This window comes from Tamandua tetradactyla, chromosome 17, assembly GCF_023851605.1.
Source record: "Tamandua tetradactyla isolate mTamTet1 chromosome 17, mTamTet1.pri, whole genome shotgun sequence".
In the NCBI taxonomy this organism is placed as follows: domain Eukaryota; kingdom Metazoa; phylum Chordata; class Mammalia; order Pilosa; family Myrmecophagidae; genus Tamandua; species Tamandua tetradactyla.
In genome coordinates this window covers 3816482-3840006 of record NC_135343.1, presented here as the reverse complement: position 1 = coordinate 3840006, position 23525 = coordinate 3816482, and the positions used below count along the sequence as shown (strand labels likewise).

At 43.8% G+C, this 23525-nt stretch overlaps 1 long non-coding RNA gene and 1 pseudogene across 1 annotated transcript; both read left to right on the top strand.

Annotated features, from left to right (window-relative positions):
- Positions 1 to 358: 358 nt before the first annotated feature.
- Positions 359 to 5871, top strand: LOC143661470 (uncharacterized). The gene is made up of 2 exons (XR_013164617.1): positions 359 to 937; positions 5112 to 5871. It is a non-coding gene; the product is annotated as an uncharacterized LOC143661470 (long non-coding RNA).
- A 1544-nt stretch (positions 5872 to 7415) lies between these two features.
- On the top strand, positions 7416 to 8875 carry LOC143661083 (keratin, type I cytoskeletal 18 pseudogene; annotated as a pseudogene).
- The last annotated feature ends 14650 nt before the right edge of the window (positions 8876 to 23525 follow it).

The window sequence follows — 23525 nt, the reverse complement described above, 5'->3', positions numbered from 1 at the left end:
TCCAGGAACCTGATTGCTATGGGCAGGACGCTGAATCTGATGTCGTCTGCCGTTGGCAATGGGACCTGCCAGTTGCTCAATCCCGCTGCCCGGTTGTGGACTCATCGGGGCAAGGGGGAGAGGAGGTGAAGCTGTTGATTTAATTGACTGGATAAAAGCTGTTGAGCTCAGCCATTAGGACTTTCCATGCAGCCTTGGCACCATGACTCCAACGGCCGTGCCAGCACTTGCCCTGTGAGGTTCCCCCTTTGTCCCGCCCCCGCAATTCCCCACCCTCTTTGGGGCATGTCCTTGCAGGGTTTGCCTCTGTTCCCTCTGGCTGCCCCGGCTCCTTTCAGCCACCCTCCCTGCAGCTTGCTCTCACCACCCAACTTGCAACCCTCCCAGGTCCCAGGGCGCCCAGGCAGCTGTGGGCTGCACTCTTGGGCAATAAGGTCCCTTGTCAACTCACTGTGTAAAGATTAGGAAACGTTGGCTGTTAAGAGCCTGTCTTTGCAAGGCTCAGTGCAAGTCTGTTAAAGAATTATTGCATTTAAGCCTCATCCCAATCCATACAAGTCGGCGTTGTCTCCACCTGTGATGGTTAAGTGCCTGTGTCAACTTGGCCAGGTTTTGGTGTCAGTTGCTTGGTCAAGCAAGCCCTGGCCGGGTTGTTACTGTGCGGATGGTTCATGGATCTAAATCATCAGTTAGCTGATGGCACTTTTGGCTGTTGACATCCACAATCAATTGGGATTGCCCTCAGGAATGAGAGAAGTCACAGCCCATCAGCTGAAGGCTTTAAATGGAGAAGGGATGATTTCAGCAGTCCAAAGAGAGAATTGCCATCTCTGCTTCAGCCACCAGCTTCTCCTGAAGAATTCATCGAAAACCCTCAGCAGAGTTCCCAGCTTGCAGCACGTCCCTGAGATTTGGACTTGCCCATCCCCACAGTCAGGTGAGACAATTCTTATAAAAATCTCAGGTCATATCAGTTCTGTTTCCTGGAGAACCATGCCTAATACACCATCTGGCGTCAAATGAGGCTCCTTGGCTTAGGAAGGTTAAATGACCTTGTCTGAGGTCATGCCATTGGTATGGGGGTGGGCAGGATTCAAACCCAGCTCCGAGTCTCCGTACCACACTTCACACCACGCTGTCTATTTTAATGTTTAGGCACTTGGAAATATAGAGCAGAAGAGTAGACCTAAATAAAGCAGCTCCTTAGTTAAAAAAAAGAGGGAGAGGGAAAGAGACTGTCTTTGAACTTTTCTACCATATGACCTAAGATTCTAAAAATCAGTGGCCCTTTAGTAGCAACACCTACTACCTTACTTTAAAAATGTCTATGATAATTACAATGATGACAGATAGTAAATGCTATGCTAGTATTGCCCTTTGCCTGCATTTTGGACACAGTTGCAAGTTTCATGTTTTCTATGATCCTACCTTTAATGTTACGTTCCGCCTCTTACAGTCACTTTAGTTTCTATAAATTTTATTGGATTAGTTGAAAATGCCTAAACTGCTTTCTCAGCCCTGGGTGATAATTATCCCAGTGAAACTCCCCGGAAAAAATGTGTACGGTGTCTGGCTCATGGGCAGGTGTGTGTAGCGGGCAGGTGGGCTCACTTAGCGCTCCGATCTCAGCTCACATGGTATTTTCACAAAGAGATTCAAGACAGCCACTGCCTAGAGCTCTGCACATCGTACTGGAGCCGGTGCACCCAAAAGGCAAAACCAAAGAAAAATCATGTATAGTTGAAGAAGAAGTAACCTCAGAAGTTCCAAAATCAGTTGTGTCCACTACTGTTTCAGCTCCTTTAATAGGTTAATTAAATTTCTCACCATGGCAGCTAGAGAAAGAGTTTTCTTGTTTTAGATAAGCATTTGATGAATTTACTTATGTGTGATAGTTCAGAATATGTTTGGTAGATTCTCTACTGCTCAAAGCAAGAGTGGTCAAAATGGCATTCTTCTGCACGAGGGTAATTTTCCTTTTAAAATTTTAAAATATTTAAAATTTAAAAATTTTCCTTTTAAATTTTGTCATTATCAGTCTGGAAATATTGTTATCACGATGACATGGATGTGGATTGCATACTTACATGATCTAAGCTCCAGTCAGAGCCTGAAGGATATGACTCCTTACGATTTTTGAAAAATAAGAAGGAGCTCACAGCTTAAATCTCCTGGATCTTAAATCCAGTACCATTTAGGGTAGACCCGAGAAAACGGGGATTAAAATAAACTCCCTTTGGCCAAAGAGGCTTATGTGCATTTGCTCTCCTCTCTGAAGTCTTGGAACACACGACCAGTATTCTGATGTTTGCCTTCTTTAGGCACTCTATAGTTTACTCTGGGTTTGTGTCTCTCCCTCCAAAATGTGCTACAGTCACAAGACCTACAGAAGCACAGAAAATTAAAACTAAGTCAAAACCATATTCATATATGGTCGTCACAGTTGCGTGAAAATGTGTTAAAATTAGATTCACGGGACTGGAGAAAAGACCTTCAGAAATGATTGCGTCTCCCAATGAAATGTGTACCGTATGGACCGTCGGGTGGAGCAGTGACGACAAAACTAGTTTGGGGGATCAGAGCAGTTCCCTATAGGAGTCACTTGTGTCATCTAATTGCAACTTGCATAGAGCCATAGAGCAGCAGGTCTCAAAGTGTGGATCCCTGGGGGTCCCTGAGATTTTTCCAGGGGACTGATGATGTCAAAATTATTTTAACAGTAATATTAAGAAATAATTTGTCTTTTTCATCATATTGCCATTTGTACTGCTGCAGCAAAAACAGGGTGGGTGTCCTAGTTTGCTAGCTGCCAGGAAGCAATATACCAGAAGTGGAATGGCTTTTAAAAGCCATCCAAGGAAAGATAGCTTGGTTCAAGAAGGCCAATGAAGTTCAGGGTTTCTCTGTCAAGTGAGAAGGCACATGGTGAACACAGTCAGGGCTTCTCTCTCATCTGGAAAGGTATGTGGTGAACATGGCGTCATCTGCTAGCTTTCTCTCCTGCTTCCTGTTTCATGAAGCTCCCTGGGAGGCGTTTTCCTTCTTCATCTCCAAAGGTCACTGGCTGGTAAACTATCTATTTCTTGTGGCTGTGTTGTTCTGCTCTCTCAGAATCTCTTTCTCCAAAATGTTTCCTCTTTTATAGGATTCCAGTAAACTAAGCAAGACCTACCCAAATGGGTGGAGACACACCTCCTCCTAATCCATCTTAACAACCACTCTTGATTAAATCACATCTCCAAGGAGGTGATCTCATTACAGTTTCAAACATACAGTACTGAATAGGGGTTAGAAGAAACGGCTGCCTTTACAAAATGGGATTAGAATTAAAACATGGCTTTTCTAGGGGACATACATCATTTCAAACCAGCATGGTGGGTAAAACTGCTGCCACCTCAGCGTGGCCCTGGCTCACAGCACCATTCCGCCAATCTGGTCTCCGCTACCCACAAGGGGAGAAAAGATGGGTCCACATTAAGAGCGTCTTTAATGAAAACATGCACTGGTTTTGTTAAATCTTGTCATGGTCAGGTTCATGTACCAGCTTGGCCAGATGGTGGTGCCTGTTTGTCTGGTTGGGCAAGTGCTGACCTGTCTGTTGCTATGAGGACATTTCATGGAATTAAATCATGATCACGCCGGCTACATCCGCAGCTGATTCCATTTGTAATCAGCCAAGGGGAGTGTCTTCTGCAATGAGTGATACTCAATCTAATCACTGGAAGGCTTTTAAGGAGGATTCAGTTCACAGCCTGCCCTACGGATTTTGGACTCTACATTCCCACAGTTATGTGAGACACTTTTATAAATTTTATATTTACAGATATTTCCTGTTGATTCCGTTTCTCTAGAGAACCCTAGCTAATATAAATCTCAGCCCTTTTTAACATTTGATATGACAAAATGGGAACCACACGGCTGTGTGTCAAACTGCAATGGTTTTCTTGAGGTATAGCAGGTGAGCGATTGTCTTATGAGCTGAACTAGCCCCTTTTCCCATGGAACATCATTTCTACTTGCAAGAACAAACTAATCGACAAACTATGATTATCCAGGCTTGGGCATTTGCAGACATTTTCTTGAAAATGAACCAAGGGAATCTGTCACTTCAAGAAAATCACTGGCAGCTTTTGCTGCTTATGAGAAAATTTAAACCCTCAAGTGAGTGTTAGAATTTTAGAAGACCTGCTATCATGAATTTGACAGTTTCCTGACACTTAAATTATTTTCTGATGATACTGATGGTTAACAGAAAGAAACCACACTTTTTAAGATTGCACATTGAATTCTCTCAATATTTGAAAGATCCGTGTAACTCAGTGAACCCATATTTTCCAAATGACTAATACATGATTATTGCAAAATTATGCCTGGGTTGTAGACTTTAAACAGTGAGTTGTATGGGATATCAAATATGTCTCAATAAAACTGTTATAAGAAACAAAGAAGTAGATATGAGACTATAGCTGTTTTCTATTGAGCCAGACACTGAATTTGAAGAGATTTGCAAAAATACAAAACAATGCCACTCTTCTCACAAAATTTGTTGTTTCAGAAAATACAGCTGTTTTTTAATAATATTTTATTAATATTTTAATAATATTTTGTTAACCAATGCGCCATTGGTTTATGTATCTTAAAAAGAGTGAATAAATAATTTTTTAAAAATTCTTTGTTTTAACTCCTAATATGGTAAATATCTTTTGATATAAAACTCATATATTGCTATTAATATTAGAGACATATATTGCTATTAACATTAGAGATTATAAATGAGGACATGATATTAAAGTGTGTAAAGAAGAAAAAATGAATTGAACAAAGTAAGACCAGGGTGAAAACATTTACACACCAATTATAGGTTCTCCTTTAAGAAAAAATCGCTGCTGAAAATTGTTCAGAACTTTAATTTAAAAACAACAAACAAAACATCCTTTTATATTGGTAGTTGAAAATGCATGGTACTATACGTTCAAAATTCAGAGTGTATTTAGAATATCTATAGATTCATTAAAAAAAATTTCACGCAAAATCAATGTGCCTCTGTTTACATGTCTTAAGGCTAAGTCGAATTCTCCAAAGCTCTCTCTAAAGTTGCTTTCATCTCACAGGACTTCGGGTACCTGGTGCTGTAATAACTGGATGCCAGTTGAACAATACCAGGTTCGACCAGTGCTTGCTGTGAAGGCAAATGGGGCCCAAGTGGACTCTGCTCAAGAAAATCAAGTTTCCAGTCCACAGACGTTGACGTTTGTTCCTGTTTGCATTGGAAGCCAGCCACTGCCTGCTAGGGCTTCCCAGGAATTAGAAAACAAAGGTTTCTGAGATTGGCAAACATTCTCCACGATTATCAGCAGCCTTCTTGCTAACAAAAAGTGTTTTTGTTTCCTAAGTGAGAGTGCCTGGGGTTTCTCCTTAACCCCCAGTCCCTGGTGGGGCTCTGTGTGGCCCCCTGCCTCTCTTTCTTGGCAATCTGAGTAAAGAGAGCATAGCATGGTACCCCTTTCAGAGCGTACAGTGGGCCCGCACTAAGGAGCTGCTCGTTTTGTAGGGCTGGATTGGATTCCTGTATTCAGAAGGTTGAATTAAAAAAAAAATAGAGAAGCAGGCATATCCATAGCGATAAGAATTAGATCAGTGGTCGCCAGGGGCTGGGGAGGGGGCTCAGAGGGGGTGGAGAATAAGAAATGACTGCCAGTGGGTAAGGACGTTCTTTCTGGGGTGATGAAAATGTTCTGGAATTAGATAATCACAATGATTGTACAAATCAGTGAATATACACAAAGCCACCGAATTGCCCAGTTTAAGAGGGTGAATTTTAGGGTATGTGCATTATATCTCAAAAATAAATACCTACAATACATACATAAAGGAGCCATGTGAAGCAAAAGTGAAATCAATGGGTGCTTTTTCACTGGCCAAAAACCAGCAGGGAAAACAAATTAGTTTAGTACCATGGAGAGCTAATTCACAGACATTTTGAACAAGTTTTTTTCTCCAACTGAGAACTTGAATTTTGTGGGCAGAACTTGACATTTTGAAGAAGTTTTGGATGAGACCAAAGGAGTTACAGAATTTCTCTCTCCGCAGTGGAGGAAAAGGTTGAAGGTTATTTTACTGACATTTGAAGATTCAACTGCATGATGAGCCTAGGATTATTAGGGCAACATTTGACTGCATTTATTCTGGAAGAAAGGTGGGGTGGCTCATATAAGGCCTCGCGTGTATTTTAACAGCTTTCTAGATGAACATGTTGGGAGCAGTGGTGGCCTTTGGGAAGCATTCTGGGGAAGAGCAGAGGGCAGCCTGCCCTGGACATGGGGAGATTCCGAGACCAGCCTGGAGGAGAAGTGGGCTTAAAGGGAAGGGGTGGTGGCTTGGTGGACTCACAGCAAAGCCAGGGCATATCCCTTCTCCTAACTGCATCCGCCACCATCACCCACTCGAGTGTCCCAACCATGGAGCTAAGAAGTCCAAGGCCCGCCAGTGCCTCTACTTGGGGGCTCCACAGTGTCTTCTAAAATGGGTGTGTGACATGGTTTGACTTCCGGGATGAACAGGGCTATTGGCAGATAGAGGAGAGAACCCTGCCTGCTTCTGGGAATTAGAGAAGACAGGTCCAGCAGAGCCACCAGGGAGATGTCTCTGCCTGGGGGACTGAGATGCCCCTCGGGGGAAACTCATCCCAAGGAGGATGGTTATAGAATGATCTGGAGCCAGCACAGGTTTGCTGGTTTGATCTCTTCCTGAGTCTCCCTGGACTTGTGTTTGAGCCTCAGGGAGAGGAAGGGCAGTGAGTAAGACCAGCAGAAGCTGATTTCTCTGGTGTGCTTGTGAGATGGGGGCACGCTTTAGCCGAGCGTGACACACAGAGGGAGAGAGGCACTCTGTTTGCAACCAAGCCAGGCCAGTCTGTAGTTCTAACGATGGCCCTGCTGTCATGGGCATCTCCAGCCTTTGGCAGTTGGCAACGGGTGGAAGCTGCCCATTTTCTTCTCTGCAGCCTCATAGCCAGATGGGACACTGCCATCGGTGCTGGGCTTGGCTGGACGCCACCACATCCCCAAGCCTGGTATCAAAAGCATGTCACAGCTTCACAAAGGCAGTTTGTGGCCTCGGTCAGGCTCTCAGTTTCCTTCCCTTTCCTTGGCACCCTGTGCACTCCTTGCTAGGAATGGTCACTCCAGAGCTGAGCTCAGTTGAGTGGGGCCACTACATGCCCTGTAAAGGGAAGGTCAGACGGGGTCCAAACAGCATCCAGGACATTGGTGGACTCTCAAGTCGCTGGGGTCTCCTGGGGGTTATGCCCCTGAGTGGGAGAGGGGGCCGGTAAACCCAACACCTCTCATCTCACCAAAGACACAGCTACGCATGCTGCTTACCCACTAGCACAAGGTAATTAAAAGTTTTGTGCTATGAACCCCTTCAGCCATCTGGGAAGCCTATGGATCCCTTTGCGGAAGAAAATCCTTTCAAATGAATACGTTAAAATACATGGGACTGGCAGCTATGACCTGAGTCCCAGCCTCTCGCCTTCCTCCGCAGCCAACGTGCACTTCACCACCTGCTCCACCGAGTACCAATCCCTGGGCTCTGTCCAGTTGCCCAGCCACCAGGTCCGGTCGGGCCATAGCACAGGCAGCATCTATGCAGTCACCAGCAGCTCAGGCTCCCAGATTTCCGTGTCTAGCTCCTCTAGCTCCTGGGGCGTCTGGGGGTCCAGGGTCCTGGCCAGTGGGATGGCCGGGGGTCTGGCGGAAATGGAGGGCATCCAGGGCGAGGAGACCATGCAGACCTTGAATGACCGCCTGGCTTCCTCCCTGGACAGCGTGAGGAGTTGGAGACAGAATCAGAGACTGGAAGGCACAATTTGGGAACACCTGAAGAAGAACGGACCCCAGGTCAGGGACTGGGGTCACTTACCTGAAAACCATCAAGGAACCGATGGTTCAGATCCTAGAAAATTCCGTAGGCAATGCAATGCCCGCATTCTTTTGCAGACTGACAGTGCCCAACTGGCTGCTGATGACTTCAGAGTCAAGTACGAGACGGAGCTGGCCATGTGCCAGTCTGTGGAGAGCGACGTCCATGGGCCTCACGAGCTCACTGATGACACACCCACATCACCCAGCTGCAGCTAGAGATGGACGTTGAGGCTCTCAAGGAGTTGCTACTCTTTGTGAAGAAGAACCAGGAGGAGGAAGAAAAGGACCTACAAGCCCAGATTGCCAGCTCTGGGCTGACCGTGGAGGTGGGTGCCCCCAAGTCTCAGGACCTCAGCAAGATCATGGCTGACATCCAGGCCCAGTGTGATGAGTTGGCTCAGAAGATCTGAGAGGAGCTGGACAAGTCCTGGTCTCAGCAGATTGCCAAGAGCACCACAGTGGTCACCTCTCAGTCCTCAGAGATAGGAGCTGCTGAAATGACACTCATGGAGCTGAGACGTACTGTCCAACCCTTGGAAATCAACCTGGACTCCATGAGACACCTGAGGGCCAGCTTGGAGAACAGCCTGTGGGTGGTGGGAGCCCACTACGTCCTACAGCAGGAGCAGCTCCACAGGTCCTGCTGTACCTGGAGTCAGAGCTGGCACAACCTGGGCAGAGGGGCAGTGCCAGGCCCAGGAGCAGAGGCCCTGCTGAGCATCAAGTTCAAGCTGGAGGTTGAGATCACCACCTACCGCCCCCTGCTAAGAGTCAGGAGGGACATGGGTCTCAGGGATGCCCTGGACAGCAGCAGCTCCGTGCAAACCACCCACAAGACCACGACCAGTAGGATCGTGGATGGCAAAGTGGTATCTGAGACCAGCGATGCCCAAGTTCTGAAGCCCTGTACGGCAGACGCGGGTGCCCTTTGGGGAACGGGTGGCCAATAAAAACTTCAGCTTCTTCAAATAAAATAATACATAAATACATGGGACTGCAAAGGAGACTGATCATATTGAAATACAGTTACCAATGTGTTAGAAAAAACAATCTGCTGTAGTAACAAAAATGCTCCTTTATTAACACACTTTTTGCTAGCTGCCAGAATGCGATATACCAGAAATGAAATGGCTTTTAAAAAGAGGAATTTATTAAGTTGCTAGTTTACATTTCTAAGGTCATGAAAATGTCCCAATTAAAGCAAGTCTATAAAAATGTCCAAATTAAGGCACCAACAAAAGGTTACCTTCACTTAAGAAAGGCCAGTGAAGTTTATGGTTTCTCTTCCAACTGGAAAGTCATGTGGTGAACACGGCGGCATCTGCTAGCTTTCTCTCCAGGCTTCTTGTTTCATGAAGCTCTCCCAGGGGCGTTTTCCTTCTTCATCTCTGCTCTAGTTTGCTAGCTGCTGGAATGCAATACACCTAAATGGAATGGCTTTTTAAAAAGGGGAACTTAATAAGTTGCTAGTTTGCAGTTCTAAGGCTGAGAAAATGTCCCAATTAAAGTGAGTCTATAAAAATGTCCAAATTAAGGCACCAACAAGGGCTTACCTTCATTTAAGAAAGGCTGATGAAGTTTAGGGTTTCTCTCAGCTGGAAGGGCACGTGGCACAGTCTCTCAGCTTTCTCTCCCGACTTCTTCTTTTATGAAGCTCCTCAAGAGGCATTTTCCTTCTTCATCTCCAAAAGTCACTGGCTCGTGGACTCTGTGCTCTGTGGTTCTGTGGCATTCTGTTGTGGCTTTCTCCTGGCCTAAAAAGAGACTCTCTCTTTTAAAGGATTAATGGGTGGAATCACAACTCCATGGAAGCTATCTGATCAAAAGGGTGGGTCACATCCTCATGGGAACAATCAAAATGCTCCCAGCTCAATATTGAATGAGGATTAAAGGACATGGCTTTTCTGGGGTCCACCACAGATTCAAACCAGCACAATCTCCAAAGGTCTCTGTCTGCATGGGCTCTCACAGATCTCGTAGCTCTGCTGTGGCTCTCTCCAAAATGTTTCTTCTTTTAAAGGATCCCAGTAAATTAATCAAGACCTACCTGGGATGGGTGGAGTCACCTCCCCCTCTAATCAAGGTTAATACCCACAATCAGGTGAGTCACATCTCTGTGCAGATAATTTAATCGAGTTTCCAACCTACAGGACTGAATAGGGATTACAAAAAACTGCCTCCACGTGATGGATTAGGATTAAAACATGGCTTTTCTAGGGTATATAATCCTTTCAAACCAGCACCACACTAAATAATAAGATCTAGTAGAAAGTCGAATAAGGACTGTCATCTTGCAGTAACAATGAGAATAACAATATTTGGAAACATTTGCGACCCGAGTAACGTCACTGACAGGACCCAAGATGTCAGCTGTGATGGACCCGCTGGTCTTTGCCTGCTCCTGCACTTGGCTGCCTATGTACGTAGAAGGAAATGCAATTTTCAGTCTAAGGATGGAAAAACTGAAGATAAAATTTTTTCACACCCAAATTCACACCTTTGACTCTGTCCTCAGACCCTCTGGGAGGTCAGGGGTGGGCAGGTGAAGGAGTCCTGCCCCAGTGCATATGGAGAATGTATTCCTGATTAAACAGCTTCAGAAGGGAATGAAGAGCCCTGAGCAGAGAAGGAAGATGCATTCCATCACGGGTGCACACTGAGTCTTGTTAAAGCGAATTGTAGACCCTTCAACCCCCTCTCCCTGCTCACTCACAGTTCTGGGAGGTTGTGCCCTGGCAGGTGCCCTGGGGAGGCTGCAGGTGGGGGGTCCCGACCCAGGAGGGAGGAGGAGGGGAGAAATGGCAGCAAGTTCACAGGGCAGCAGGGCAGGAGGGCTCTACGGAGGAGAACCGAGAAGATGAGGCAAAGCAGCAGTCAGGGCCAGGGCCCAAGAAAGCCAACCGTAGAAACCAAAGGGCAAGTGTGCTGGTTTGGAAGCATTATGTACCCCAGAAAAACCATGTTCTTGATCTAATCTTGTGGGATAGCCATTTCTTTTAATCTTGATTCAGTACTGTGGGGCAGAAACTTTTGATTAGATTATCTCCATGAAGATGTGGCGCGTCTAATTGTGGGTGTGATCTTTTGATTAGATGAGATGTGACTCCACCCATTCCAGGTAGGTCTTGATTAGTTTACTGGAATCCTTTAAAAGAGAAAACATTTTGGAGAGAGTGAGAAATGACAGCAGCCTCAGAGCTGAAAGAGAGAGCAGATGTAGATGCTCGAAGAACAGTTGCTTCAGAGGACAGAGACACGGATGTTTGGAGATGTTCAGAGCCCAGCAAACGTTGCTATGAGATGTTAAACTAGAACCTGAAGAGAGCCAAGGGAAGCCAAGAGATGAAAGCCAGCCCTGGAGAAGCAAAGTGAGGAATCCCCACAGGAACAGCTAAAAGCCACGTAGCCCAGGAGCAAGGGACCAGCAGCTGCCAGCCATGTGACTTCCCAGCTGACAGAGGTGTCCCAGACCCATCGGCCTTTCTTGAGTGAAGGTAACCTCTTGTTAGTGCCTTAGTTTGGACAATTTTATAGGCTTAGAATAGTAAACTTGTAACTTATTAAATTCCCCTTTTTAAAATCCATTCCAGTTCTGGTATATAGCAAACTAACCCAGCAGATGAGTGGATATCGTACATGGGAAGGTACCTGTAGTACCTGGGGCCATTCCTGCATCATTTGGTGAATGGCTGGAAGCAGTGAAATACAGGTCATGTTACAATGCTTCAGATGGGCTTCACTGCAAATAGCACAAATCCAAAGCTTGAAAATTAATAATAAAAATACTGCTATTATTTCATTAAAATCCATGTTTTAACCAAAATCTCATTTCATAAAGGTAGAATAATCCCTGTTCAATACTGTATGTTTGAAACTGTGATTAGATCGTCTCCCTGGATGATGTGATTTAGTCAAGAGTGGTTGTTAAACTGGGTTAGGTGACGACATGTCTCCACCCATTTGGGTGGGTCTTGTTTCGTTTACTGGAATCCTATAAAAGAGGAAACATTTTGGAGAAAGATTCACAGGGAGCAGAGAAGAAGACATAGCTATGAGAGCAGAGAGCCCACAAGCCGGTGACCTTTGGAGATGAGGAAGGAAAATGCCTCCCGGGGAGCTTCATAAAACAGGAAGCCAGGAGAGGAAGCTAGCAGATGACGCCGTGTTCACCATGTGTCCTTCCAGATGAGAGAGGAACCCTGACAGTGTTCACCATGTGCCTTCTCACTAGAGAGAGAAACCCTGAACTTCATTGGCCTTCTTGAACCAAGGTATCTTTCCCTGGATGCCTTTGATTGGACATTTCTACAGAATTGATTTAATTGGGACATTTTCTCAGCCTTAGAACTGTAAACTAGCAACTCATTAAATTCCCCCTTTTTAAAAGCCGTTCTGTTTCTGGTATATTGCATTCTGGCAGCTAGCAAACTAGAACACTACTCAAGGTCAAAACACATGAACCCAAGCTTCAGAATTTATCAGCCTTGCTTCACCGATGATGTCCTGAGAGACGTGGGTCATTTTTCATCCTTTCACTTATCAAAATGTGAGGGAGCTAGGTTCCTGGAGGGGGAGGGACTATGGTAAATATTGTCTTTGCATTTCTCTTCTTGCTTCTCTATTGTGTCTGGTCCACTGTTGTGTTCCCCGAGTCCGTCTCAGCAAAAGGAAACCTAAATGTCCTGACCTCTGTTTTAGAAAAGGCACTGCCGCTCAGTCATATGGGGCACGTAATCCACTTTCCCGGTTCACATTTCTCAGCAGCTGTGCTCTGGAAAGGGGTCGGAGCTCGTCGTAGCCCTGACTCTAATTGTTTTGTCTGACCTGGGACGAGTCCTTTCATCTGTCGGGGCATCTGCTCCCTATCTATCCAATCTCCAAAAACGTTTCCAGATCAAAAATTATTCTATGACAGTCTAATGTTTAAAAGAAAGGCATTCTCATATATCTCCAGTATTTGCATTATTTTAACCAAAATGTTACTTAACTCTGTAAATTTAGAACTAGACATAAACGTCATAGGCAAATAATTTTGGAGAATTAAAGCAAACAGAACAAAAAAATTCCTGATACAATTGTAGTTAATATATATTATTAAATTTTAATTGCTTTTTTTTCTTTTTTTTTGTTTGCATGGGCAGGCACCAGGAATTGAACTTGGGACTCCAGCATGGCAGGTGAGAACTCTGCCTGCTGAGCCACTGTGGCCCGCCCTAAATTTTAATTACTTTTTAAATTAATGGTTGGCATTGCTAATTCCATGTGCTGGATAATACAGGCTTGCTGAGATGGAGTTGCTTCTCCCACCTGGAATATACTTTTAGAGAATGCTGCCTCCACCGTGTTCCCTGCGTGACTCACTTCTCCCATCACCCTTCTCCCTTGGAAGGGCTGTGATCGTTTCTTCAGGCTCCAGCAGCCTTTGGAAGAAGACACTGCTTACCTATCAGGTTCTCCTTTGCTCTTTTCTCCTGAGCCTGAAATTATTAAAGTAACTGCAGAGAACAAGCAGTCCAGTAACCGATGGCAATATCTTTATAATGGATCATTCAGCCTGATCCCAGAAGAGCTGGCAATACTTTTTGTTAGGTTGTCATTGAAATTAAAACCCAAGATATTTAGATTTCTCATGAATTCACAGTTCCCTGGGAATGTGTGCATGGGTCGTGGTTTGGAAAGGCTGATCTATGCCTTCTCAGTGGCCTTGGTGAAAACTTCCTCCTAATGCCTGCTCGCCCCCTCCTAGGAAAGACACGGATGCATACACAAGGCCCCCACTCTTCCCCTCACAAGGCCCCCAGCTCTTCCCAGGTGTTTTTGAGGAGCAGGATGTTGAACCCAAGGTCCATTGTGTTTCCCAATGCAATGTCATCACACACAAGGTGACTTTCCCTGAAAATAATAACTCCCACTCACTCTCACAGGAGTCCTATTCCCGTTTCCTGCTTTCCAAGCGGTATTTAAGGAAGGAAATTGGTTTGCATGTTCCCAGGTCTTCACTCTTGGTCTTGGGATGCACAGCCTCCTTCACTTTGGGCAGCATCCTGCTGGAGGAGGAGCCCACGGTCTCAAAGGCACAAAGAAAGACGAGTTCAAGGCAGACATTTGGAAGCATGCCTACTCCCAGGAGAGCCAAGAGATCTCAAAACTGAGTTCAAGTTCCACTTCCTCTAGAAAGATGAAGTAGTAGCCTGCTGTGCACAAGAAATCCACCACGAGGCAAGTCTGGCCTTCACAGGGCATGACGCCATGCGGTAGAAGCAACGAGAAGGTAGCACTTTGTGATGAGACACAGGAAAGTAAACTTGATGCTCTACCCCAATCTTGGAGGGCTCAGGTCAGCACAGCCCCAAGACGAAAGGACATGCTAGCCACAGAGTCAGATATCAGTTTTATTAGGACTCTGGTGAAGGAGAGGGTCTCCAGTGGCAGCCAGCTGGAAAATGCAGGTAGCATTCCACAAAGGCGGGAGCGCAAGGGGCAGGGTTTGGGACGAGGACATGCTATACAGTGTGAGAAGAGAGTTTGAGCAGGGGTCTCACGATGCAGGGGTCTGGAGATCTGTTACCTACATATCAGAAGAGAGGCGTTTTAATGCTTTACAAGATAAACGATTTGCGATACCATCTGTACATCTTTTCCTCCACGAGGAGATCTATTGACCTTTAACTTCTGTCCCGGTCACCTAGGTGACTGCAGGCGACAACTTCCCCTCTGTACGGAGGGGCCCTGGGCCCTGGGTCTCCACACTTGGCACAGAGGCTGGCCGTGGCACAGAAGCCAAGTACCAGGCAGGTCCAATGTGGCAGGGTGGGGATCCGCAGGGGGTCGGTCACCGCTGTGCTCACCACATACAAGCTGAGAAGGTTCCTCAACCTGAGCCAGGAGACAGAACACAAAGGACCAGGCCATGTAGGGCCCCAGTCACCATCGCCAGGTGAACACACGTTCTCAAGGCCCTGCAATTCTCAGGCTTTACAAAAGAGTTGAATAACTAGAAGGCATTAATATTTACAAATGTTTCAATATTCTTTTCTTATTAATAGCCATTTTTCTTTACAGATCTCCTTATTAAGACAGAAAACCTTCATTTCCCATCAAAATCGCTCTCCAAGAAGGCAAAGATCTATTGTAGTAATTGCTGCACAAGTGAGAAGAGAAAAATCAATGATCGTTAAACAAAGACTGGAATGAAATATTGACTAAAAGCCCCTGGAACATCCTTTTTTAATTAAACTTTTTATTTTGAGGTAAGTATAGATTTAGAGACAGGTGTAATAAATCCTTTACCCAGTTCCACCAATAGTGACATCTGGCTATAATGCAATATTAAAATCAGCATTTTGACATCTTACAGTCAAAATACAGAAAGAAAAGATAAGAAAAGAAAAAGTCCTTTCTTAGACTTTGCAGATCGGCCTGTGTGAGGACTCTCCTTCGGGGTTTAGCTAAAGATATGTTTAAAGAACAGCCTGAGGCAAAAGCGTCGGGTCCCCCCAGGTGATTTTGCACCTGCATCTTGTCTTAGGCACGCATGTGTGGCCCAAGAATCCCCCTGTTTATCTGAATCGGAATGTTCCCTTTTCCCTAGAAACCAGGGTTTCCTCCCAATCCCACAGAAAGCGATTCATTACCCCAGGCAGCTGCAATTCGACCGCTGTCATCAGCACTCTGCAGGAGAGCTCTGAGGTGGGGTCTAAGATGCCAAGCCTGTGGCGAGCGTGTACTCAGTCTCTGAAGCTGCCACCAGATGGACTGGCACAGATGGAGCTGCATCGAGTATGTGCACGAGAGTGACACTGTGTCCTCTGGAGCCAGGGCCAGGGACGTGCCCCAGGAGTGCAGGCCAGCTCTGCACCAAGGCAGTAAGGGGACATGGGCTGGGCACCAGAATATCCTGACACTTTTAAGTGGCCATTTTCTTGATTTGGTGCTTTCTCTGGTAGAGCAACCCTTTACCTGGTTTCCAGAGCTTTGAGAAAGATGATTCTGTCAGCTCATGTTTGTGGTTTAAATCTTGGATCATCTCCCTCTGCCATCTTCATCCCCTGTGACTCCCCTTCCTGCTCCTATTTTTATTGCTTCCTTTCTCCTGTTTGTTTTGGGCTTATTTTGCATTTCTTTTCTAAGCTCTTGATGTGGGAGCTTAGATTATTGATATGGGTTTTCCTCTTTTCTAATGTCTGCATTTAGTACTCAGTATTGCTTTCATGCGCCCCATAAGTAGGATTTTATATGATACATTTTTCTTTTCAGTCAGTTTAATATATTTCTTTTTATTTCTCTCGAGATGTATTTTTGGAGCCATGCATTATCTTGAACTGTGCTGTTTGGTTTTCAAGCATTTGGATATTTTCCTACTATCTTTCTGTTACTGATTTGTAGTGTGATTCCGTTGTAAAGAATGCACTCGATATGGTTTCAAGTCTTTTACAGTTGTTGAGGTTTGTTTTATAGCACAGCATGTAATCTACCTTGGTATGTGTTCCATAGGCACTTGAAAAGAATGTATATTCTGCTGTTATTACTTGAGTTTTCTCAGACTCTCTTGATGGATGGTCTTGCTGAATTTTTCTATATTCCTGCTGATCTTCTGTCTGGTTCTTTTATCAGTTGTTGAGAGAGTGATATTCCAACTATAACTGCATATTTGTCTATTTCTCCTTTTCGTTCTGTCAACTTTTTCTTCACATATTTTGCGGCTCTGTTGTTTGGTATACATGCATGTACGATTGCTATATCCTCTTGATGGGTCAACCCTTTTATCATTATATAATGTCCCTCTCTGTCCTAACAACTATCTTTGTTCTGTCTACTTTATCTGATATTATTATAGCAATTCCTGCTTTCCTCTGCTTATCATTTACCTGATGTATCTTTTTATCCTTTCATTTTCAACTTGCTTATTTCATTATGTTTGATGTGAGTTTCTGTAGACGACATACAGGTAGGTCAGGTTTTCATAACCAATCTTCCAAACTCCACCTTTTAATTGGTGTATTTAGACCATTTGCATTTAATGTAATCATTGATACATTAGCGCCTTAGTCTGTCATTTATTTTTGTTTTCTGTTTCTTAACCCCTGTTTTTCTTTTTGGGTTATCTTTTTCTTGACTTTTTTTTTATTTGACTTTTTAGAATTCTTTTTTTATTTATCTATGAGATTTTGAGTTTATCTCTTTGCATACTTTCTTTAGTGGTTCCTTTAAGTATTAAAATACATATCCATAACTTATCACAGTCTTCTGATGTCATCATTTTGCCATTTTGAGTGAGGTATAGAAATCCTTTCTCCCCTTATGTTCCTTTACTTGTTAATACTGTAACTGTTGTTAATATTTTGTCTACATAAATTTAGAGCCACATCAGACAGTTTTATAATTTCTGTTTCATCATCAAACATAATTTAGAGATAGCCAAGAGAAAAAGGGCAGTCTACTGTATTTTTGCTTAACACATGATTTATTTTTTTCCTAATCTTCCAAGGTTCCTCTTTTAACATTTCCTTTCAGTGTGAAGAACATTTTTAGCCACTCTTTTAGGGTAGGTCTGCTGCCAAAGATTCATTTAGTTTCTGTCATCTGAGAATATCTTGATTTCTTTCATTTTGAAGGGTATTTTCACTGTATATAGGTGTTCTAGTTTGCTAGCTGCCGGAATGCAATACACCAGAAACAGAATGGCTTTTAAAAAGGGAATTTAATGAGTTGCTAGTATATAGTTCTAAGGCTGAGAAAACGTCCCAATTAAAACAAGCCTACAGAAATATCCAATCTCAGGCATCTATCCAGGGAAAGATACCTTGGTTCAAGAAGGCCAATGAAGTTCAAGGTTCCTCTCTCATCTGGAAGGGCACATGGCGAACACAGTGTCATCTGCTAGCTTTCTCTCCTGGCTTCCTGTTTCATGAAGCTCCCTGGGAGGCATGTTCCTTCTTCATCTCCAAAGGTCGCTGGTTGGTGGACTCTGCTTCTTGTGGCTATGTCATTCTCTGTTCTCTCAGAAATCTCTCATTCTGCAAAATGTTTCCTCTTTTATAGGACTTCAGAAACTAATTAGGACCCACCCAAATGGGTGGAGACATGTCGTCACCTAATCCAGTTTAACAGCCACTCTTGATTAAATCACATCTCAGGGGAGATGATCTAATTACAGTTTCAAACATACAGCATTGAATAGGGATTATTCTGCCTTTATGAAATGGAATTTTGATTAAAACATGGCTTTTCTAGGGGACATACATCCTTTCAAACCAGCACAATAGGATTCTGGGCTGACAGTTCTTTTCTTTCAGGATTGGAAAAATGTGCTGCTTCCTTCTGACCTCCATGGTTTCATCTACAGTCATTTGAATTGTTTTTCCCCAAGGATATGTTGTTGTTTCTCTCTGCTTGCTTTCAAGATTTTTTCCTTGTCTTTGTTTTCAGAAGTCTGACTATAAGGTCTCTTGTTGATTTCTTTGGGCTAATCTATTTGGGATTTTACTCAGCTTCTTCAATCTGTTAGTTATATCTTCTGCCAAATTTGGGAAGTTTTTCAGCTATTATTTTTTCAGCCCCACCTCACCCTCTTTCTCCTTTCTTTCTTGTAATCTGATGTTAGATATTTTGGTGTAGTCTCACAGGTTCCAGAGGCTCTGTTCATCTTTTGCCAGTCTATTTTCTCTCTGTTTTTCAGATTGGGTAATTTCTATTGTTCGTCCTTCAAGTTCACTCATTGTCTCCTCTAACCCCTTCATTCTGCTGTTGAGTCCATCCAATTAATTTTTTTATCATAGTATTGCATATTTCAATTCTAAAGTTTAATTTGGTTCTTTAGAGCTTCTGTTTCTTTGCCAACACTTTCTACTGTTCCTTTGTTTCAAGCACGTTCATGATTTCTCATGTCTGAACTCTCTCATCTAGGTGTTGACATCTATCTGTTGGTTGTCTTTTTCCATTCAGTGTGAGGTCTTGGTGTAATGAGTGATCTTGTATTGAATCCTGAACACCTTGTCATTTGTGATGAGACTCTGGATCTTATTTGAGCCTCTTGTCCTAGTTGGCTTTCTCTGACACAGCTCAGGCAGGGAGGTTGGAGAACATCACCTTGTCACTGCCAGGTGAGCGTAGAGTTTCAGGTTTTCCACTTGGCCTCCCTTGACAGTCAAGGGGGAAGGACTCATCATTACCACTGGGGTAGGGCAGGGGGAGGTTGGGGAGTTTGGGCTCCCTACTAGTGCTGCACTGATACTTCCCTGGCTGGAAGTGGTAGAAGTGCCTCTTATTGTTTCCCCACATTGCCTCCGCCAACATCACCAAGGTGGGGTGTTGGCCTTGTTATCTCTAGACGGTGGTGAACATCCTGACTCTCAGCTAGGTCTCCTTTGACACTACTCAGTGGGGAGTGGAAGAGACGCCTCTTTGCTGTCTGCTGGAGGTTGGAAACCAGGTTCCTCACACGGTCTTCACTGACACCATAGTACAAGGTTCCATTACCCCCAGCAGAGGGGATCCTGGCTCCCTGTTCGGCACCCCCTGACACCACTGGGGGGTAAGGGCGCTTCTTTACAATCCAAGGAGGGGGAATGTCGAGGCTCTCCACTTTTCATTACTGGCACAGGAGGGAGGGCAACCACAGTTTTTTCTGCAGTGTTTGGCTGGAGCAGAGACAGAACAGTCTAAAACGTTTCTGTCTTGCTGGACTGGCCCCAGTCCTTCAGCTATAAAGAATAGGTTTTTATGGAGGCTTTTCTTTTGGTCTGTGCTTATTGGCATGTCAAGGTTTCTGGCTTTGTCTGCTCTAAGCTTGGGATATATGGTACAAAACTAACAAAAAGACACCAAGGGAACTCACCATGGTGTTATTCCCTGGTTTCTGAGGTTTGTAGCCAGTCTGTCTTCTTTTGACATTTTAGAGTCTTCTTGTATTTGATTTTCTAATATAATATCCATTGTTTTCTGTTGTACTTGGGGGGCAGAAAAGGGGAAATCATATCTACTCTGTCTTCCCAGAAGAACTCTTCTGATGAATCTTCAAGACTTATTTTGAAATTATCTTCAGGTGAAGAAAAAGACTGGAGACCCCGGTCCTCAGACATGTTGCTGAGGCATCTCTTTCCAAGGGTCACTGCAATCAGAGCAGGTCCCTTCCTGCCTGATGCTCAGAGAAGTGAGGAGGCCACACAAGGGCACATGATCATTGGGTCCATCCTGCAGGGAGCAGTGGGGACAGCACAGGTGGCCCGGTAAGCTGTCCTCCTCAGAGGCAAGAGCTAGGCTGGCTTCACGGGACTGTGACCTGGCCCTGTGCTTGGTTTGGTGCTCTGCTCTCTCCATCTTTGAATTCTTACTTTTGGACTTTTTTAACAAAGAGCCCAGAATTTTCATATTGCAATGGCCTCACAAAGTATGTAGCTGATCGTAAATAAGAGGTGTACAAACACTCCTCCTCACAGAAGTGGCAGAGATGTGTGTTTCTAGGTATTGTGGACTCATCCTGAGCTCAGGCAAAATGGACTCCAGCAGCCTGTGGGTCACCTGCCTACAAAGAAGTGCAGTGCCAGCTGTTAGGCATGTGCTCACACCTGATAAAGGGATCTGAGAGGCGAGGGTTAGCTCTGCTGGAGGCAGGCCCCCTAGCCCTGGCTTTTGGGCTAACTGAACTTACATCATCTCTAAAATGAGGGTGTGAGTAAATACCCAGTTCAGGAGGGAGTTCAGACATGGGGAGGGCAGGCTCCATTGAACCAGGGTGGGCTGACCACACTCAAGGACATTCACCTACAAATAAAAGACACAAGCATTGTCAACCAAGCAGAGCATATCTGAAGGTCAGATTTAACTCTTAGGTCTGAAAACTGTACTTCTGGCCTAGAAGTTCTCCAGGTGTTCAACTGGCAGTGGCTTGCTAACCTTTGTGTTACAGCCATTCTCTGGGATAAAGGCTCCTCTATACCAAAGGCAGGTGAGCTTTACGGACAGCTCTGCTCAGTGGTGGTCCTGAGGGCCACCAAGGGCCTCAGCTGTTCATAAATATTCCCCACTGGCCTTAAGCTTCTGAAATGCCTAGTTGACTTATTTCTTGAGTTAAGACATTAAAATTATTTCATTTAATGCAAATATCCTCAAGGACTAGAAACTACTAAAGCAGTAGGAGAGTAACTCAATTATCACATAAGCTCTCTGAGGACCTTGCGGAGTCTTAACGAACAGAACCTGAGAAGGTGAATGTCACTGCGTGTAGGAGAAACAGAACCGTAGGCCAGGGCCTGCAGGGGGCCACCTGGGTGGACCGTCACTGGAGGGTCAGGAGGAGAAGGAAGGGTCATACAGAAAAAGGAGGAGGCCCAGCAGGTCAACAGCAGTGGGTCAAGATATTGCACTGGGCTGGCCTTGCCCGCTGAAATGTCTTGGGAAACACAGAACTGAAGAAGTTTTCTCCCCATTTGAGGCATTTTGCTTGATGCCACAGGCCCCAAAATAATAACGCCATAAATGTAAACATAAATGCTTCCTTCTTATTTCATTTGACCCCCACACCATCCCTGGGTACAGTGTCTGACTGTTTAGTTGTCACTTCAGTTGAGCTATTTGCATTGGTAGCACCAGGCATACTGAATTTAAACTTGAACTCAGTTCCCTAAACATCTCTTAAGATGACTTGAAAAGTTACATGTGATGAAACGAGATTAAAAATAGTGTTATATGGAAAAGACTCTGAGTAAGCTACTGCTTTTAAAGTGTGGTGTGAAAGAGCAAGTCCCTCCTCTGTTCCAAATCACTCCAAATCAAGAAGTAGAATAAGGAACAGGAACTGAACTCCAGCTTAAAAGAAATGAGGAGACATCTGTAACCCTGAACGCTAATAGATGAGGAAGGTCTTCCAAATGCAGGAAAGGTCACGCACGTAGCCCTGTGGGAAGACACCGAGAGGATATTCATAGCTGGAAATAGGAGTCAAGGCCAGGATATTCTGCTTCCTCAAAGTAAATGACACACCCTGAGGGAAAAGGCCAGCAAGCCCTTCTTAGAACAATGAAAACAGTGCACAGGTTTCTGGCTGGAGATACCCCTGACTGCTTAGGCCCAAAGTCTTAATGTATAAGAACACAGACAAGCCACACTTGCAGGATGCTTGTGAAGCAGGGAGCCCTGACAGCCTTACCATGCTTCTCTCACCTGTCTGGGGAGAAATAGAGGTTAAAAGAAATTCACACACACACAACATGACCCTGGGCCCTCCTCAATCTAAACCTTCAGGAAGACCTTGCATCTACAAAAACAGGAGTAATGATTTTGCTCTAAACAAAAATCATTTTTTTTACAAAGCAAAATAGTCACAGAATCTAAAGAAAGATTCTGAATCTAAACAAAGATTCTGACAGTACTAATTTAAGGGGTACTCTAAAAAGTCAAGGATGCATGGCACAATCTCTAAGGTAAATAAATAATAAAAGAATACATTATTAAAAGATAATAAAGGGGTGGGCCACAGTGGCTCAGCAGGCAGAGTTCTCACCTGCTATGCCAGAGACCTGGGTTCGATTCCCGCTGCCTGCCCATGCAAAAAAAAAAAAAAAAGATAATAAATGATGGAGCATGGAATAAAAAAAAGAACAAAAACCTTTGTTAATCTAAGGGAAGTCAATAAGGAGAAATACATGGAACAAATAAAAAATAGTAAATTGTAGTATTTAACCCACATGTATCAGTAATTACATTAAATGTAAACAGACTAGTATTTCAATTAAAAGACTAAGATTATCAGGCTTGATTAAAATGAAACAAAGGCTATGCTGCCCAGAAGAGACATTATAAATATAGGGACTCAGAAAGGTTGAAATTAAAAGGATAAAAAACGTATATGGTGTAAACAATAACCAAAAGTAAGCTGTGCAGCATCAGACAAAGTAGACTTTAAGGCAAGAAGTATTACTAGAGATAAAGAAGATTTCATAGTAAGAAAAGAATCAGTTTTAAAGGAAGATGTGGTGATTCTAAAATAAACCTATAAGTCAAAGTAGAAATCACAGTGGAAAAAGGAAATATTTTGAAGGAAATGATAATGAAAATAGTTGATGTGCGATGAAGCTAAAGCCATACTATAGGGAAATATACATACTAAAGCCTTAAAATGCATATATTGTGAGAGAAAAAAATGGTGAAAACCAATTACCTAAGCCTCCATTTCAAGAGAAAGATCATCAAATTAAAACCAAAAGGAACAGAAGGGAGAAAATGATAGCAGAAATGAATATGATAACAGAAAATATACCCAGAAAAATCAAAGAAGCATAAAGATAATTTCCAGGCTAATAAAATTGATAATCTCCTACCAGGACCAAAAAGCCAAATATAGAAAATATAGAAAAATCATAAACTACCAATATTGAGATCCTTAAGATGTTAAAATAATGATAAGATATTACAAACAACCATATTACCAGTAAACTTAAACACTTACATGAAGTGGAAAAATCCTTGAAAAATACAACTTTCCAAAATTGACACAAGAAAGAAAAGAAAAGAAAATATTTGTAGTACTATATCTATTACATAAAATTGAGTATATAATTTTAAATATTTTCACAAAGAAAATTCCAAGTTATGATGACTTCA